General features: G+C 38.4%; 1 long non-coding RNA gene across 1 annotated transcript in view; it reads right to left on the bottom strand.

Moving 5' to 3' along the window:
• LOC137097546 (uncharacterized) overlaps positions 1 to 19911 on the bottom strand; it is a 42066-nt gene extending 22155 nt beyond the window's left edge. Inside the window, exon 1 of the long non-coding RNA XR_010910258.1 lies at positions 19461 to 19911. This is a non-coding gene — a long non-coding RNA (uncharacterized lncRNA). The remainder of the gene's footprint in view (positions 1 to 19460) is intronic.
• Between the last annotated feature and the right edge of the window lie 372 nt (positions 19912 to 20283).

Below are 20283 nucleotides of genomic sequence, written 5' to 3'. Positions count from 1 at the left end.
CTTGGCTATTTCTGGTCCAAATCAAAGGGAGATGGAGGATCAGGACACAAGGGAGGCCTGCTTTTCTTCCAGATCTTGCTGGAAAGGAGAAAAGCACAGGTCTCGCCCAAAAAGGAAAGCGTGTTTCCGAATAAATATGGCATCGATTTCCATGCATTTTGGAGAAGCCAGGATTCAGCCACAGTTCTGCAAAACGGCTTCCAAAATCTCCCAAAATTCAAATATATTTAGGAATGACAAAACTAGCAGCAAGGAAGTCAGGTGGGATGCAAAGGACCCCAGTTTGCAATGAAAGCTTTGGACCCAAAGCCCTAGAACAGTGTTTCTCAACCTGGGGGTCAGGACCCTGAGGGGGTCACAAGTGGGGTTTCAGAGGGGTTGTCAAAGACCACCAGAAAACACATATTTCCAATGGTCTTAGGAACCCCTTTTGACATAGTTGTTTGGGTTCACAGTGCTCTCTGGATGTAGGTGAACTACGTCTCCCATAAATCACTGTCAGTTCATCCCAAATCTCTCCAATATTTTCTGTTGGTCATGGGGCTTCTGGTGGGGTTGATTGTAGGTGAACTATAAATCTCAGCAAGTAACTCCCAAATGTCAAGGTTTATTTCCCCCAAACTCCACCACTGTTTACATTTGAGCATATTGAGTATTTGTGCCAAGTTTGGTCCAGATCCATCCTTGTTTGAATCTACAGTGCGCTCTGGATGTAGGTGAACTACGTCTCCCCTAAATCACTGTCAGTTCATCCCAAATCCCTCCAGTATTTTCTGTTGCTCATGGTGGGGTTCAGAATGCTCTTTGATTGTAGGTGAACTATAAATCCCAACAACTAACTCCCAAATATCAAGGTCTATTTTCCCCAAACTCCACTATTGTTTACATTTGAGCATATTGAGTATTCGTGCCGAGTTTGGTCCAGATCCATCCTTGTTTGAGTCCACAGTGCTCTCCGGATGTAGGTGAACTACGTCTTCCCCTAAATCACTGTCAGTTCATCCCTCCGGTATTTTCTGTTGGTCATGAAGCTTCTGTGTGGGAAGTCTGGCCCAATTATCTCATTGGTGGGGTTCAGAATGCTCTTTGATTACAGGTGAACTATAAATCCAAGCAATTACAACTCCCAAATGTCAAGGTCTATTTCCCCCAAACTCCATCCGTGTTCATATTTGGGCATATTGAGAATTCGTGCCAAGTTAATTTTAATATTTGTATGTATGTGTTTTATCCTGTATAATTTCTGCTATGTAAATCGCCTGGAGCATCTGGGATGGAGGGCGATTAATAGGTAATTAAAGATGATGTAAAAAAAAGGCTTGGTCCAGATCCATCATTGTTTGAGTCCACAGTGCTCTCTGGATGTAGGTGAACTACAACTCCAAAACTCAAGGTCAATGCCCTCCAAACCCTTCCTGTATTTTCTAATGGTCAAGGGAGTTCTGAGTGCCCAGATTGGTTCAATTCCATAACTGGTGGGGTTCAGAATGCTCTTTGATTGTAGGTGAACTATAAATCCCAACACTACAACTCCCAAATGACAAAATCAATCCCCACCAACCTCACCAGTATTTAAATTTGGGTGTATCAGGTATTTGTGCCAAATTTGGACCAGTGAATGAAAATACATTCTGCATATCAGATATTTACATTATGATTCATAACAGTAGCAAAATTATGGTTATGAAGTAGCAATGAAAATAATGTTATGGTTGTGGGTCACCACAACAGGAGGAACTGTATTTGTGGGGTGGGGAAGGCAACACTTTGGGAAAGGCAGGGCCTGCTTTCGGAGGGGCTTTTGGGGAAGTTACATTCTGCATTTGGAAGGCTATGAAAGAGGCTTCCTTGGGGGCCCAGCCTCTTCTCCTCCATGGGACCAGCTTCTCCCAGCTGTTGCCTTGCTTTCGTTCCACATTTTTTGGAGCAGTTTCCATAGCAATTGGGATTCCTCCTCTACCCCATTCCCCCCCCCCCTTTGTGTTAAAGGGGGGCCTCTAATATCTGGATACACCGCAGACTCTCAGTTAACTAGCACCCATAGGGATCAATGCACAGGGCACCCCTAAAGTCTCCATATACAGGGAAAATGAACCAACTCAAATTATAAATTAGTCACTTTGGGTCCCATTAATGAGAAAAGCAGGATATTAATAATATTAATATTTATTATTATTATTATTATTATATTTTATATTATACTATATACCAAATATTATTTTATATTTCTTATATTTATACATTTTAGACTTTCAGAAATACAACACATAGGTAATAGGTTGCTGTAAGTTTTTCAAGGTGTATGGCCATGTTCCAGAAGCATTCTCTCCTGACGTTTCGCCTGCATCTATGGCAGGCATCCTCACAACCTCTGAGGATGCCTATCCTAGATGCCGGCGAAATGTCAGGAGAGAATGCTTTTGGAACATGGCCATACAGTTCGAAAAACTTACAGCCACCCAGTGATTGTGGCCATGAAAGCCTTTGACAACACATAGGTAATATTTTGTAAACATTCCATACATAGGAAAAATTAAACATCACATATTATATATTGTATCACATTATTAAGATGTCTTATATTTATTTTAGACTTTCAGATAGAAAATACGTAATATTTTGTAAATATTCCATATATAGGGAAAATAAACTCATGTGTATTATATTTCACACTTTCAGATATACAACACCTAGAGTATTTGGTAAATATCCCGCATATAACAAAAAACATATACTATTTTTAATATTTATATATTTTGTGCTTCTGATATAAAATACAAAGAGAATACTTTGTAAATATTTCATATAGAGGAAAAGCTACCAAGCTCATATTATATATTAATGTATATTCCATATTTTATACTCTATTATATATTATAGTATACTATATTTCATAAATTATACATTAATATATATCCCATATTTTACTCTCTATTATGTATTATACAATACTATATTTTGTATATTATATATTAATATATTTTCCGTTTTCATACTCTATTGTATATTATATGATACTATATTTTGTATATTATATATTAATATACATTCCATATTTTGTCCTATTTTATCCATTCTGTTATACTATATTTCATATATTATATATTCATATATATTCCATATTTTTCCTGTATTATTTATAATATTATACTATATTTTGTATATTATACATTCATATATATTTCATATTTTGTACTCTATTATCTATTATATTACAGTATAGTTCATATATTATATATTCATATACCATATTTTATACTCTATTCTATACTATATTATACTATATTTTTATATTATATATTAATATTTATTTCATATTTTATACTCTTCTATCTTATTCTATATCTCATATTTTTAATACTTATATATTTTATACTTTCCAATATAACGCACACAGAGAATATTTTGTAAATATTCTATACACAAAGTTAAGGTATTACATTTTACAGATCATTTTACATTCTTAATATTTATATATGTTTTAAATATTTTATACTTTCAGATATAAAATGTGTGGAGAATTTTATGCAAAATTCTGTACTGAATATTTCATAAATAAAGGGACATTGAGCGATAATGGAATAGAGTATATAATATGGAACATATATGTTGATATATAATATGCAAAATATAATATAGAATATAGTATGAAATATGGAATATATATGTATAATATACAAAATATAGTATAATATTATAAATAATACAGGACAAATATGGAATATATATGAATATATAAAATTCATATATATAGTATAAGAGGAAGAACAGGAGGAAGAGCAGAAAGACGAAGGAGAGGAAGAGGAGGAGGATTTCTAATTCCTCTTCTCATTTGTCCTAAACTATTTCTTTCTGGGGCTCGAAACCAGCATGTCTCCCCGCCTTTGGCTTTGAGCCTTAATCAGAAACAGAGCCTGGAGCCTCTCCTCCTCCTTTCTCTCTTTCTCTCTCCCTCCATCCTTCTCTCCATTGAGTGGCTCCTGCAAAATGGGTGGAAATCTGGAAGGAATTTGGGGAGAAGAGAGAGGGGCTGCAAGCCCAGCGGACCCCCCTCTCCCCTTGCAGCCCCCGCCTTTCATTTCCTTCAGATGTTTATAATCTCTCACCTTTTTCTGGAGACGCAAAGGGTCTCCCGCTGCATGAATGCAAAAACCCAAAGGGCATTGAAAACGGATCGGGCAGTAAAATCAAACAAAACCCAGGCCCTTCCAAGGAGCTGCACATCTGCACAATAAGGCAATATAGGGCTGGGAAGGCAATGCATACATCTATGGCGATGGCAATGTGTAAATATGGATATATATGGCATTCATGGTTTCCACTCATCTGGAGAATTATTCAGATCCTAAATTAAATGTTGAAAGGCCAGCTGTGCGTTGGGTTCGGGGCTTTTGAGAAAAAAAAACACATTGCTGCAGCTGGGCCTCAAAGGCCTTTAATGCAATTGAAAGAATTAAGACCCTTAGCAGGTACAGCAGAAACCCCCTTCTTTTTCTCCTTCCTTCCTTCCTTCCTTCCTTCCTTCCTTCCTTCTTTCATTCTTTCTTTCATTCTTTCTCTCGCTCACTTTGTCTCTGTCCCTCCTTTTTCTTCCTCTTTCTTTATTTCCTTCCTTCTCTCTATTTTTATTTCGCTATATATATACCCTTCCTACATTATCGCCCTCCCCTTTCCTTCCTCTCTTCCCTTCTCTTTCTCTCTATTTTTCTTTCTCTCTTTCTATCCATCTTACATTCTCTCTGTGCCCCCTCCCCTTTTCTTCCTTCTTTTCTCTTTCTTTATTTCCTTCCTTCTTTCTATTTTTCTTTCTCTCTCTTTTTTTCTAGGCTTCTTACATTCTCTCTGTCTCTCTCTTTTCTTCCTCTCTTCCTTTCTCCCTATTTCTCTCTCTCTCTTTCTTTCTTTCTTTCTTTCTTTCTTTCTTTCTTTCTTTCTATTCTTACATTCTCTATCTATCTATCTCCCCTTTTCTTCCTTTTCCTTTCTCTTTATTTCCTTCCTTCTTTCTCTTTCTATGCTTCTTACATTCTCTCTGTCTCTCTCCTCTTTTCTTCCTCTCTTCCTTTCTCTCTCTTTCTATTCTTCTTACATTCTCTTTGTCCCTCTCCCCCTTTCTTCCTTCTTCCTTTCTCTTTCTTTATTTCCTTCTTTCTCTTTCTATGCTTCTTACATTCTCTCTGTCTCTCTCCTTTTCTTCCTTTCTTCCTTTCTCTCTCTTTCTCTCTCTCTCTTTCTATTCTTCTTACATTCTCTCTCTGTCCCCTCTCCTCTTTTCTTCCTTCTTCCTTTCTCTTTCTTTATTTCCTTCCTTCTTTCTCTTTCTCTTTCTATGGTTCTTACATTCCCTCTGTCTCTCTCCTCTTTTCTTCCTCTCTTCCTTTCTCTCTCTCTCTCTCTCTTTTTCTATTCTTCTTACATTCTCTCTCTGTCCCTCTCCCCTTTTTTTCCTTCTTCCTTTCTCTTTCTTTATTTCCTTCCTTCTTTCTATTTTTCTTTTTCTCTTTTTTTTTTCTAGGCTTCTTACATTCTCTCTGTCTCTCTCCTCTTTTCTTCCTCTCTTCCTTTCTATCTCTTTCTCTCTCTTTCTATTCTTCTTACATTCTCTCTCTGTCTCTCTCCCCTTTTCTTCCTTCTTCCTTTCTCTTTCTTTATTTCCTTCCTTCTTTCTCTTTCTATGCTTTTTACATTCTCTCTGTCTCTCTCCTTCTTTCTTCCTCTCTTCCTTTCTCTTCATCTATTTTTTTCACTTTTTCTATCCTTCTTGCAGTCTCTCTCTCTCACCTTTTCTTCCCCTCTTCCTTTCTTTATTTCCTTCTATTTTTCTTACTTTTTCTCTCTTTCTATGCTTCCTACACACTCTCTGTCTCTCCTTTTCTTCCTCTCTTCCTTTCTCTTTCTATTTTTCTTTCTTTCTATCCTTCCTACATTGTCTTTCTCCCCCTTTCTTTCTCTTTATTTCCTTCTTTCTTTCTCTCTATTTTTTCTTTCTCTCTTTCCTTCTTACATTGTCTCTTTCTCTCCCCTGTAGTTCCTTCCTCTTTCTTTATTTCCTTGCTACTTCCACTCTATTTTCTTTCTCTCTCTATTCTTCTTACATTCTCTCTCTGTCCCTCTCCCCTTTTCTTCCTTTCTATTTATCTCCTTCCTTCTATTTTTCTTTCTTTCTCTATCTTTCTATGCTTCTTACATTCTGTCACTCTCCTTTTCTTCCTCTCTTCCTTTCTCTCCTTCCTTCTTTCTATTTTTTCTTTTTCTATCCTTCTTACATTCTCTCTGTCTCTCTCCCCTTTTCTTACTCTCTTCCTTTATTTCCTTCCTTCCTTCTATTTTTTTTCTTTCTCTCACATTCTATGCTTCGTACATTTTTTCTGTCTCTCCTTTTCTTCCTCTCTTCCTTTTTCTTTCTCTATATTTTTTCTTTCTCTCTTTCTATCCTTCTTACATTCTGTGCCTTCCTCTCCTTTTCTTCCTTTCTCATTATTTCCTTATTTCTTTCTCTATTTTTCTTTCTCTCTCTCTTTCTATCCTTCTTATATTGTCTCTTTCTCTCCCTTTTCTTCCTTCTTCCTTTCTCTTTATTTCCTTCCTTCTTTCACTCCATCTCTCTCTCTCTCTTTCTATTCTTCTTACATTCTCTCTCTGTCTCTCTCCGCTTTTCTTCCTCTCTTCCTTTGTCTTTATTTCCTTCCTTTTTTCTATTTTTCTTTCTCTCTCTCTCTCTATCCTTCTTACATTCTCTCTCCGCCTCTCTCCCCTTTTGTTCCTTCCTCTTTATTTCCTTTCATTCTATTTTTCTCTCTCTCTCTCTTTCTATTCTTCTTACATTCTTTCTGTCTCTCTCCCCTTTTCTTCCTCTCTTCCTTTGTCTTTATTTCCTTCCTTCTTTCTATTTTTCTTTCTTTCTCTCTTTCCATCCTTCTTACATTCTCTCTCTGCCTCTCTCCCCTTTTGTTCCTTCCTCTTTATTTCCTTCTTTCGTTCTATTTTTCTTTCTCTCTCTCTTTCTATTCTTCTTACATTCTCTGTCTCTCTCCCCTTTTCTTCCTCTCTTCCTTTGTCTTTATTTCCTTCCTTCTTTCTATTTTTCTTTCTTTATTTTCCTTTGTCTCTCTCTCTCTCTTCTAACCCTTTTTCTTTCATTCATTCATTTCCCCTTCTTTTTCTCTCTCTCTTTCTATCTCAGCTTGATGGCCATTCCAGAAAAGGCTGGGATTGTTTTATCTTACTGTAAAAAGCAAAAGAAAGGCAAAAAGGAAAGAAGGAAGGAAGGAGGGGGGCGAAGGAGGGGGGCGAGGAATGTGCCCCACGGAGAGCAGAGCCTCCCCATAAATTACGTGGCATTTTATTATCTCAGGGCTTTCTTTCGGTGGGAAGGAACCAGCTCCTGAGGAAGGTTTTCGAGAAACAAAACACATACAGCCTTTAAAGCAAATTCCCCATTTGGCTAAAATTACTTCTGATTTAATAGGATCCATCTGCAATCAGGACCTTGGCTTCGTCTTGCGGCTGCATTTGCCCCATTTATCCCTACAGCAAACCCCCTCCCCAAAAATATGCCTGCCTTTCTGCCCCAAAGAAGAAAAGGACCTTGCAAAGGCTGGGGAAGAGAGCTCCTGTTCAGAAAATAGCTAAAAATAGGAGAAAGAAGGAAGACTGAAAGAATAGAAAGAAGTAAATACATAGGAAGATAGATGGATAGAAGGGAGACTGCAAATAAAAGGAAGAAAGACAGAAGAAAAGGAAGCAAAATGATGGATGGGTAGAAGAGAAACTAAAAAAATAGAAAGAAAGAAAGAAAGAAAGAAAGAAAGAAGAATGAAAGACAGAAGAGGAAGGAAGGAAGGAAATAGATAGATAGATAGATAGATAGATAGATAGATAGATAGATAGATGACTGAAAAAAGGAAGGAAGGAAGGAAGGAAAACAGAAGGAAGGAATTGGGGGATGAGTAGAAGGAGTCTGAAAAAATAGAAGAAAGAAGCTAACAAAATAAATAAAAGAGGAAGGAAGGAAGGAAGGAAGACGAATGGATAGAAGAAAGACTGAAAAATAGAAGAAAGACGAGAGAAAAGAAGGAAGGAAGGAAAGCAGAGAAAGAAAGGATGGAAGGAAGAAAGAAAGAGGAATAGATAGAAGGGATACTGAAAAATAGAAGAAAGACAAGAGGAAGGAAGGAAGGAAGGAAGGAAGGAAGGAAGGAAGGAAGGAAGGAAATTGAGGGATGGGTAAAAGTGAGACTGAAGAAATAGAAGAAAGAAAGAGAAGAAAGAAGAGAGGAAATAAAGAAATTGAGGAATGGATAGAAGGGTGACTGAAAAAAAGAAGGAAAGAAGGAAGGAAATAAGCAAGGAAACTGAGGGATGGGTAAAAGGGAGACTGAAAAAACATAAGGAAAAAAAGAAAGAAAAGAAAAAAAATACAGAAGAGAGGAAAGAAAGCAGGAAGAAAATTGACGGATGGATAAAAGTGAGACTGAAAAATAGAAGGAAGGAAGGAAAAAGAGAACAAAATAAAGAAGAAAGAAAAGAAGGAATGAAGGAAATTGAGGGATGGGTAAAAGTGAGTGAAAAAATAGAAGAAAGAAAGAAAGAGAAGAAAGAAAGAAATTGAGGAATTGATAGAAAAGAGATTGAAACATGGAAAGGAAGGAAGGAGAAATGAAGGAAGGAAACTGAGGGATGGGTAGAAGGGAGACTGGAAAAAAAGAAGAAAGAAAGAAGAGAAAAAATAAAGAAGAGAGGAAAGAAAGAAGGAAGGAAATTGAGGGTGGGTAGAAGGAAGATTGAAAAAATAGAAGGAAGGAAGGAAGGAAGGAAGGAAGGAAGGAAGGAAGGAAGGAGAAGCAAAGAAGAGAAGGAAGGAAGAAAGGATACGTGAGCAACGAAGGAAAAGGAATGTAGGAGAAGGAAGGAAGATAAGGATGGATGGAGGGAAGGAGGGAAGGGAAGACTAAAGGAAAGAGAGAAAGAAATAAAAAAAGTGAAGGAAGGAAAGAAGGAAGGAATTGAGGGATGGGCAGAAGAGAGACTGGAAAGAAGGAAGGAAGGAAGGAAGGAAGGAAGGAAGGAAGGAAGGAAGGAAGGAAGGAGAAGCAAAGAAGAGAAGGAAGGAAGGAAGGAAGGATACGTGAGCAACGAAGGAAAAGGAATGTAGGAGAAGGAAGGAAGATAAGGATGGATGGAGGGAAGGAGGGGAGGGAAGACTAAAGGAAAGAGAGAAAGTGAAGGAAGGAAAGAAGAAAGGAATTGAGCGATGGGCAGAAGAGAGACTGGAAAGAAGGAAGGAAGGAAGGAAGGAAGGAAGGAAGGAAGGAAGGAAGGAAGGAAGGAAGATAAGGATGGATGGATGGAAGGAGGGAAGGGAAGGCAAAAGGAAAGAGAAAGAAATAAAAAAGTGAAGGAAGGAAGAAAGGAAGGAAGGAAGGAAGGAAGGAAGGAAGGAAGGAAAGAAGGAAGGAAGGAATTGAGGGATGGACAGAAGAGAGACTGGAAAGAAAGATGGATGGATGGAAGGAAGGAAGGAAGGAAGGAAGGAAGAGTGACTGAAAAAATAGAAGACAAATCAAACTGGGAAGCCCAGCATGGCCTCCCATCTTCAGCCACTTTGAGTCTCGTTTAAGAGGAAACTGGGGAATAATGATGATGATGCGGATGATGATGATGATGTGCAATCCTAGAAGAAAGCTAACAAAGCTTTGACCTTGGAAGGACTGCACAGGTCCTGAAAGCACCTTCTCCCCCCCCCCCCCCCCCCGCCCTTTCCCCTCATTTCTCTTCCTTTGCCTCCAGGACCACTGATGGCCAAAGGTCCATGAGCATTGCCACTTTTGGGGTCCCTTCAGAAAGGAAGAAAGACTTGAATGCAAGGAATCAAGAGCACAACTCCACAATTGCAACAAGCGACGTTCCTTACAAGGGGATACACTCATTGACCAAGTCCATAGCACCTGGGAAACTGCAAAAACATAATAATAATAATAATAATAATAATAATAATAATAATAAGGACATTCCAAACGCATTAACAAAACATCTGAATAAACCCATAGTCAGCATAACAATTTTCAAAAATGATCCTATTTGGAACTGGCCACATTATGAGATTCACAAGCAAAATCCGAACCACAGACAAACCAAATCTGCATCACTTGGTAGACTGCGAAACTAATACTACTACTGCTAATAATAATAATCTGAACTCATTAACAAAACACCTGAAGAAACCCATAAATAGGATCACAAGGACACAATTTTAAAAAATTAGTCCTAGTTAAACCAGCCATGAAATTCAGAGGCCAAAATGTCACCCAAAAAAGAGATTGTAAATTGTGTTGCTTTTAATTGTTGCGAATCGCTTTGAGTCTCAATCACAGAGATAAAAGTGGGATGATGATGATAATAATAATAATAATAATAATGGCATTAAGCAATGCAGGTCTACCCAGTGAATTATAAACTTGACTTTTTTTACTGTTGGTATTAGGTGTATTTTAGTATATGCATCTTAATAGTATGATATTTTATTGGTCTGTTTTAACCAGAGATGTGAGGAGAAAGCAGATAACAAATAAAACTTATTATTAATATTATTGTCATTATTGGTCTTAAGCAATGTCTGAGTCTAATAATAATAATAATAATAATGACATTAAGCAATGCCTAACAATGATTATAATGATGGCATTAAGCAATACTTGAGCCTAATAATAATAATGATGATGCCATTAAGCAATGTCTGAATTTAAGAATAATAAAAATAATAATAGTGCTGAAGGAGAAGGATGGTAACGGTATGAAGCAATGCCTGCGTCTATTAATAATAATAATGGCATTAAGCAATGTCTTAGTGTAATGATGATGATGATGATAATAATAATGGCATCACGCAATGTATAAGTGTAATAACATAATTATAATGGCATTAAGCAATGACTAAGTATAATAATAATAATAATAATAATGGTATTAAGCAATGCCTAAGTGTAATAATAATAATAATAATAATAATAATAATGGTATTAAGCAATGTCTAACTATGATAATAATAATAATAATAATAATAATAATAATAATGAAATTAAGCAATGCCTAACAATGATAATAATGATGGCATTAAGCAATACTTGAGCCTTATAATGATGATAATGATGATGATGATGATGATGATGCAATTAAGCAATGTCTGAGTTTAAGAATAATAAAATAATAATAATGCTGAAGGAGGAGGAGGAGGAGGATGGTAACGGTATGAAGCAATGCCTGAGTCTATTAATAATAATAATGGCATTAAGCAATGTCTTAGTGTAATGATAATAATAATAATAATAATAATAATGACATTAAGCAATGTCTAAGTGTAATAATAGTAATAATAGTAATAATAATAATAATAATAATAATAATAATAATGGCATTAAGCTATGACCAAGTGTAATAATAATAATAATAATAATGGTATTAAGCAATGTCTAAGTGTAATAATATTATTAATAATAATAATGGTATTAAGCAATGTCTAACTGTGATGATGATGATGATGATGATGATAATAATAATAATAATAATGGTATTAAGCAATGCCTAAGTGTAATAATAATAATAATAATAATAATAATAACAATGGTATTAAGCAATGTCTAAGTGTGATGATAATAATAACAACAATGGTATTAAGCAATGCCTAAGTGTATTATTATTAATAATTCTTATAATAATGGCATTAAGCAATATCTAAGTGTAATAATAATAATGGTATTAAGAAATGTCTAAATGTGATGATGATGATGATGATGATGATAATAATGGCATTAAGCAATGTCTAAGTGTATTATTATTATTATTATTAATAATAATAATAATAATAAGCAATGCCTAAGTGTAATAATAATAATAATAAAGCTATTAAGCAATGCCTGGATATTCTTCCAAAGCCCATTTGCCTTTGCAGACTCTTCTGCTGCAATTGCAAAGCGTAGGAAAAAGCACGCTCCTGAAATTGTGCCTTGCAATTACATATTTTCCAAATGGGAAAGCAAGGGAGAAAAGTCCTTTCAGTGCACACTCTCGCAAAACCAACCAGCCTTGGACTATTATTATTGTGAGTCCCTCTTTTGTAGGGAGAGGACGGGAGTTTTCAGTGGCGGAGGGTGAACACAAAACGGGCCCAAAAGGACAGACCTTGCTTCCAAACGACTGACAGACAGACTTTAATGACACTTTGCAGAATGATGCGCATTAATGGCCCCAGAAAGCCCTTCTCGGCTCCATCCATCAAATGGCGCAGAAGACGAACCCTCCACCGACAGCATCAGGGATCATTCCAGATCTTGTCGGTGATTCACACAGTGACTTGTGTCCAGACGGAAATGTGTGCACAAGAGACACTGGCCATTAATCTCCCCTTTTTTTCCTTTTTCTCCCTTCTTCTTCTATGGCTTCCATGGAGAAACCTCACGGGTGAAGCCCAGAAGCTCAAAAGATCGGGTCTCATATTTGAAACGGCACACAAAGCAAAACATAATAATTCTTCGCTTTGACCTCAAAGGGGAATCCTCTCTCTTTGGGGCTTTCTTTGCCGGGCCTCCCGTTTGCTCAGATTCCTGGGATAATTTGAAATGGTAATTCCTGGATGATGGAAAATTGCAATGAAGGTGCCGGACTTTGGAGCAAAACAATCATATTCCCCCCCCCCCCCCCTTTGTTTTGAAAGCAAGATTCTCCTTGAAATAAAACCCTCTGCTAGTAGTAGAAAGGCCAACTATGAACGAGGATATTATTATTATTATTATTATTATTATTATTATTATTATTATTATCTCTGCAACTGGATTTTTGCAAATTGCAATAAAGGAGTAAAACCAAGTTTTGAAAAGCACCCTTGAATATCCATAATGGTGAGAAAAGTGGGAATTAAAAAAAATTAAAGTCAATAAATATGGCAAATAACAAATAAAGTAAATTATTAATAATAAATATAATAAATTGTAAAGATAATAATAAACAAGCAACATTCTCCTCTAAATAAACACCTCTGCTGGAATAAATACAACCATGGAAATAAACATTGCATTATTACTATTACCATCAGTGTGATCCCGCTTTTATCTGTACGTGCTATTACTATTATTATCCCTTTTTATTTCCATATTGTATTATTATTATTATTATTATTATTATTATTATTCCTCTTTTATCATCACATTCTATTGTTATTAGTATTATTATTCCAGTTTTATTTTTACATTCTATTATTATTATTCCTCTATCTCTGCATTCTATTATTATTCCTCTTTTATCCCCGCATTCTATTGTTATTAGTATAATTAACATTCCTCTTTTATTTTTTACTTTCTATTATTACTTGTATTATCATTCCTCTCTTAATTCCACATTCTATTACTATTACTATTATTAGCAGTACAATTATCACTATCATCCCTCTTTTGTCTCTTCCTTCTATTATTATTATTATTATTATTATTATCATCCCTCTTTTGTTTCAATAGTCAATTATTATTATTATTATTATTATTATTATTATTATTATATACACAGCAAACAAGAACACTTTGCTAGCTTTTGTATTGGATCACATATCAGACCCTTCCCAAGTGTCTAGGACTGTTTGATATATCGGTGAATAATGTGTGCAGATCTGATAGGTGGTAATTTTGTCAACGCCGATTGTTTTTAAGTGCAAGCCAAGGTCTTTAGGCACTGCACTATAATAACAATAACAACAACCATTACTATTACTATTATTATTCTATTGTCGAAGGCTTTCATGGCTGACATCACTGGGTTGTGGTGTGTTTTCCGGGCTGTGTGGCCATGTTCCAGAAGCATTCTCTCCTGACCTTTTGCCTGCATCTATGGCAGGCATCCTCAGAGGTTGTGAGGTGAGGATGCCTGCCTCTAAGGATGCCTGCCCTAGAGGCAGGCGAAACGTCAGGAGAGAATGCTTCTGGAACATGGACAACATGGACACAACCACCCAGTGATTCCAGCCATGAAAGCCTTTGACAATAGAATAATAATAATAATTATTATTATTATTATTATTGTTATTGTTATTATAGTGCAGTGCCTAAAGACCTTGGCCTGCACTTAAAAAGTAGCCTGGGAAACACACAACCCATTATTATTATTATTATTATTATTATTATTATTATTGCATCCTGCTTTTATCTCTTCAAAGAAGCTCACAACTTTATAAAACCCTGAAAATGCTAGAATGGGAAGAATTTTCCATATGAGTATATAAAGCCAGAATTTGAAAAAGGAGAAGATTTTTCTGACCAATTTCAGCCTAAAGAGCATAAAGATCAAAGGAGCATTTGGAACTAGGGTTCCTCAAACTGGTGTCTTTTCGAACCTCGAGCCATTAAGGCGATTGTGCCTTGGACCATCAACAGAGAGCAAAATAAAATGGGGGGGGGGGGGTGGCGGAAAGGGAAATGAGAAAAACGAAAGGACACGGAGGGCTCCGAACGACCTGGAAATCTGGAAAAATAACCCAGAAGTATTTGGAAGGCCTTCAAAGGAGACTATTAGGGGGTCCCTATGAAGGAGGAATGAAGGGCAGGTGCACCCCAAAAAGTGTGGCCAAGGGATGTGCTTCTGCAAAGGGTTTCAATGGGAGGATATTCTATTTCTGTTGGGAAAGAATGCTTTCTAGTAATGCTTTTTCTTTTCATGCCCTGCACATTGAATGGGAAGCTATGAATTTTAAAATACCATTCTATTTTTATTGTGTTTTTACTTTTGTGACATCTATTGTAATATGTGTATGTTTTAATATGTGCTTTTATAGTTGTATTGGATCACACGTCGGACAAGTGTCGACGACTATGTATCAGCAAATAATGCGGGCAGATCCAAGTAGGGTGGCCTTTTGCAGCTGACAGATGGTAATTTTGTCAGTGCTGATTGTTTTTAAGTGCAAACCAAGGTCTTTAGGCACTGCACCCATTGTGCCAATCACTATTATTATTATTATTATTATTATTATTATTATATACATTATAATAAATTAGAAAAATTACTATAAATTATTATTATTATATCAATAACAAGATTGGTAAACAGCAAACAAGATCACTCTGCTGGCTTTTGTATTGGATCACACGCCGGACACTTCCCAAATGTCTAGGACTGTGTGATGTATTGGTGTGCAGATCTGAGTAGGGTGACCTTTTGCAGCTGACAGGTGGTATTATTATTATTATTATTATTATTATTATTATTATTATTAGATGCACAACAAGGTTAGTACACAGCAAACAAGGTCGCTCTGCTGGCTGTTGAATTGGATCACACGTCGGACACTTCCCAAGTGTGTGATGTATCAGCAAATAATGTGTGCAGATCCAAGTAGGTGGCGGTTTGCAGCTGACAGATGGGAATTTTGTCAGCGCTGATTGTTTTTAAGTGCAGGCCAAGGTCTTTAGGCACTGCACCCAGTGTGCCGATCACTATTATTATTATTACCCCTAAAGAGATGTGCTTCAACAATGGGGTTTCAATGGATGGATATTATATCCAGACCACATTAAAAGAAACCAGATTTTGATGAAGGCTCTTTTTCCCCTCGTGGCATATTTAATGGGGAGCCACAGAGACCCCAAAATTGTGACCAAGGCTTCTGGAATGGCCTTCAATGGCCCCATTAGGCCAGATTAGGCCAGATTCTGGTACGGCTTTCTCTATTATTGTTGTGGTTGTTATTTCACTCCTATTGCATTTAATAGGGAGTCATAGGGACCCCCAAAAATGTGACTGAGGGGTGGACTTCTCCAATGGCCTTCAGTGGATAGATATTGCTTCCAGACCCTATTAGAAGAGGCCAGTTTCTGGTAAGGATTTATCTATTGTTATTGCTATCGTTGTTGTTATTTTGCTCCTGTTAACATTTAATGGGGGCTCATGGAGACCCCAAAAGTGTGATATCGAGAGATGAGCTTCGACAACGGGATTTCAATGGATTGATATTATATCCAGAGCCTATTAGAAGAGGCTGGATTCTGGGATGGTTTTCTCTATTGTTATTATTTTGCTCTCATTACATTTAATGGGGGGGGGGGGGCATGATGACCCCCCCCCCTCGCAGGAGGCTCACTTTGAGAGTCCTCTTTCAGGGCCAGAGGGAATTTCTCTAAACCAATAACAGAAAGTCAAACCACCAAGTCTTTGCACGAAGCCAGGGCTTCATGTCGGAGCTGCGGAGATAAAGGTCCAATCTGCTCATCAGACCCCTTCGGGGCTCCGGCTCCTAATAGGGACAAATTGGCAACGAGGGTCCGATCCGAGAGGGACTCCTGATCGGTGGGCTGATACTGATGCCTAATGATGCCCTTGAGCAGATCAATAAACCCCTTCCGTCCCAGTCTTCCCTCTTCATTGGTTCAGAGGAGGTGGATGGAGTCATACACACAAATATCCCAAATGCTGATCTGGATGCAGAAGACTAGGGCCAAACTGATTCAAATGGGAAGGAAGGGGGTTCACTGGGTTGTTGTAGATTTTTTCAGACTATATGGCCATTTTCTAGAGGAGGATTCGACCTGAACAAGAGGAAAAAACGTCCTGGAAATCTGAGTCTCTCTCTTTCAAACAGAGGCTGGATGGCTATCTGTTGGGAGGGCTTGGATTGTACTTTTCCTGGCTGGCAGAAAGAAGCGGGGTTGGACAGGATAGTCCTTGGGAGTCTCTTCCAAATCTGGGATTGGAAGTCAGTTGAAATCTTCTTTTGATGGCCATCTGTTGGGAGGGCTTGGGTGGTATCTTCCTATATGACAGAAGGGGGTTGGATTGGATGGCCTTTGGAGGTCCCTTCAAACTCTAGTGGAATACAGACTGCCTGGGAGTCTGTTGGTTACGAGATTGTGTGGTTGCTGCTAGTTCTGACAGGAAGAAGGTCAGGAAATATTATTATTATTATTATTATTATTATTATTATTTTAATAGAATGTGGAGATAAAATCAGGAAATGATAATAATAAAATGTGAAGATAAAAGGGGGATGATAATAATAATAGAATGTAAGGATACAAGAGGGGTAACAACAACAACAACAACAACAACATAATGTGGAGATAAAAGAGTGGTAATAATAATAATAATAATAACAATAGAATGTGGAGATAAAAGCAAGAAATGATAATAATAAAATGTGAAAATAAAAGGGGAATGATAATAATAATAATAAAATGTAGGGATAAAAGAGAGGTAATAATAATAATGATAATAACAGCAGCAGCAGCAGCAACAATAGAATGTGGAGATAAAAGAGGGGTAATAATAATAATTGCCACAAGCCAGTAAAGGTGGTCCCAGTGGTGATCGGCACACTGGGTGCAGTGCCTCAAGACCTTGGCCTGCACTTAAAAACAATCGGTACTGACTACATTCCCACTTGTCAGCTGCAAAAAGCCACCCGACTTGGGTCTGCACGCATTATTCGCCGATACATCACACAGTCCTAGACACTTGGGAACTGTCCGACGTGTGATCCAAGACAACAGCCAGCAGAGTGATCTCGTTTGCTGTGTACTAATCTTGTTGTATATCAAATAATAACAATAATAACAACAGAATGTGGAGATAAAGGAAGGATGATAATAATAGTATGTGGAGATAAAAGAGAGGTAGTAACAACAACAGAATGTAGAGATAGAAGAGGAATTTTTTTTTTCAGTACCAGGAGAGACTTGAGAAACTGCAAGTCGCTTCTGGTGTGAGAGAACTGTCCATCTGAAAGGACGTTGCCCAGGAGACATTGCCTGGATGTTTTGTTGTTTTTCCATCCTTGTGGGAGGCTTCTCTCATGCCTCATAGTATGGATGATGATGATGATAATAATAATAATAATAATAATAGAATGTGGAGATAAAAGAGGGGTAACAACTGGCAACGAGGGTCCGATGTGCCTTTGGAGAATGACCATCTATCCCATTTTGTGTTGCCCCATCTATACTACTGGAGAATGGAGAAAGACCATCTATCCCATTTTGTGTTGCCCCATCTATGATGCCCTTTCCCCCATTCTAAACTGAAAGCCCCACTGATTTATTTTCTCGGGCTCCCCTTACTTACATATTTTCCATTTCTACCTCACTTAGGGTGTTATCATTTCATCTCGCCCCTTTGGCCTGCCCATCCTGTTCGATTTTATATTGTGTGAATTTGCTTTATTATTTCACTTTGTTATTGTAATTTATTTTCTGATGTATTTTGTTTTTTTTGTATTCTGTATATTGTGTTGCAATCAAAGGGCTTGGCCTCATGTTAGCCGCCCCAAGTCCCCATCGGGGAGATGGTGGCGGGGTATAAATAAAGATTATTATTATTATTATTAGGTTCTTGTGGGTTTTTTCGGGCTATAGGGCCATGTTCTAGAGGCATTTCTCCTGACATTTTGCCTGCATCTATGGCAAGGGAGTGTTGCCATAGATGCAGGTGAAACGTCAGGAGAAATGCCTCTAGAACATGGCCCTATAGCCCGAAAAAACCCACAAGAACTGAGTGATTCCGGCCATGAAAGCCTTCAACAATACATTATTATTATTAGGTTCTTGTGGGTTTTTTCGGGCTATAGAGCCATGTTCTAGAGGCATTTCTCCTGACGTTTCGCCTGCATCTATGGCAAGCATCCTCAGAGGTGTGAGGTCCTCACACCTCTGAGGAAGCTTGCCATAGATGCAGGCGAAACGTCAGGAGAAATGCCTCTAGAACATGGCTCTATAGCCCGAAAAAACCCACAAGAACCTAGTGATTCCAGCCATGAAAGCCTTCGACAATACATTATTATTATTATTATTATTATTATTAAAATATTATAACAACATAATGTGGAGAGCTAATAGAAGGATGATGATGATAATAATAAGGGCCTGATTTTTTCTGGGTGGGTTCCCCTTCTCCTCCTTCTCCCCCTGAATGTCCTTTAAGGGGAAGACAAGATTTGCAATTTTCCAGCCCCCCCCCCAAAAAAAGTGGGGGTCTTCCTGCTTTTCCTCCTGCAAAGTCAATGGAATTATGGGGGGGGGGGTCTGCATTGGGATGGAGACAGAAAAGGAAAAGAGAGACAGATCCCTAAATAATGTGCTCCTAGAGAGAACCTTTTGGGAAGGGGCTCCAAGCCCACTCCCCCCTTTCCTTCTTCTTCTTCTTCCTCCTCCTGCTGCTGCTGCTTCCCTTTAATTGGCTGCGGCTTCCACCTCCTTCCCTCTTTCCCTCCTCGCCCCCCGCCCCTTCGGAGATGCAAATGAGCCAATCAGCCCCGCGCCAATTAAGGGCTTGCGCGAGTTTGAAAAAGGAGGAGCCGCCAAGGAAAGAAGGAAGAGAAGGAAGGAGAGAAGGAGAGAGGACAGGTGCTGGGCGCGCCCCTCATTTGCATATTCAAAGAGGGCAAAAAGGGGGGGATTAGGAAAAAGAGGGGGTGTCGCGGCGGAGGAACTCACCTGCGAGGCTGTCAGCTGCATCCATCCATTCCTCCTCCTCCTCCGCAGCGCTCTTCCTTCCTTTCTTTCTTTCTCTCTCCTCCTTTCCTCTTTTGCTTCCTCCTCCTCCTCGACCCCTCCCTTCCCTGGACGGTTTAAAAGGGGGGGGGGGCAGAGGACAAACAAACAGGCCCCAAGGAAAGGGGGAAAGGGCGAGACCCGGGCTTTCTTGCCCTCCCTCCGGCTCCCAGGAGGCTTTGGTGGGAAGGAAGGAAGGGCTCCCCAAAGGACATCCAGCCCAACCCCTGCTTCCAGCTCAGAGAGGCATCCCTTCTGCACCTTTGGTCCTTCAGGTGCTTTGAAATTTCAGCTCTCAGAAACCCTGGATATTCCTCAAGCTGGGGGTGCTGGGAGCATTAGAAAGGCAAGGGTTCCCCAAAGGACATCCAGCCCAACCCTTGCTTCCAGCTCATAAAGGCATCCCTTCTGCACCTTTGGTCCTTCAGGGGCTTTGAAATTCCAGCTCCCAGAAACCCTGGATTTTCCTCAAGCTAGGGATGCTAAAACACATGGAAGACCCACCTGCGTTTGGTTATATTAGGAAGGCAAGGGCTCCCTAAAGGCCATAAAGCCCACCCCCTGCTCAAGAGGGATCCCTTCTGCACCTTTGGTCCTTCATTCAGGTGCTTTGAAGCTTCAGCTCCCAGAAAACCTGGTTATTGGTCAGGCTGGGGATACTGGAAGCTTTGGAAAGGCAAGGGCTTCCTAAAGGTCATAAAGTCCACCCCTTGCTTCCAGCTCAAGAGGGATCCCTTCTGCACCTTTGGTCTCCCAGGTGCTTTGA

This window comes from Anolis sagrei, chromosome 8 (assembly GCF_037176765.1).
Source record: "Anolis sagrei isolate rAnoSag1 chromosome 8, rAnoSag1.mat, whole genome shotgun sequence".
Classification (NCBI taxonomy): domain Eukaryota; kingdom Metazoa; phylum Chordata; class Lepidosauria; order Squamata; family Dactyloidae; genus Anolis; species Anolis sagrei.
This window is presented reverse-complemented; position numbering and strand designations above follow the sequence as displayed.